This window comes from Panthera leo, chromosome E2 (genome assembly GCF_018350215.1).
Source record: "Panthera leo isolate Ple1 chromosome E2, P.leo_Ple1_pat1.1, whole genome shotgun sequence".
NCBI lineage: Eukaryota > Metazoa > Chordata > Mammalia > Carnivora > Felidae > Panthera > Panthera leo.
The window spans coordinates 14,274,849-14,275,218 of NC_056693.1; positions in this window are offsets into that span (position 1 = coordinate 14,274,849).

Sequence of the window (370 nt, forward strand, 5' to 3'; positions counted from 1 at the left end):
TCAGACATGCGAGCCCACCCTGGGGGACACGGTGACGGGTCAGCGTGTGCCCGTCTGGCCGGGAGGCTGGGAACGCCACGCCGAGTGTGCGGCAGCGTGGGGCTGGCCACGTGGGGGTCAGCTCGTGCCAGTCCACGTGGTCACACGCTACATGCTCAGCACGTACTGGTTCATGTGCATTGCACGCCGAGAGCCCAGCACGTGCCAAATACATGCTAAAGGCACAGCACGTGCTGTGGGTTCAGGATTTGCCAAGCCACACCGCTGACATGCTGAGGGCTCAGCAAGCACTACGTCTCCAGGAGAGGCCCATGCCAGCCGTCCCCGACCCCGACACCTCACTTCACATCACTGAGCCAGGCACAGGCTG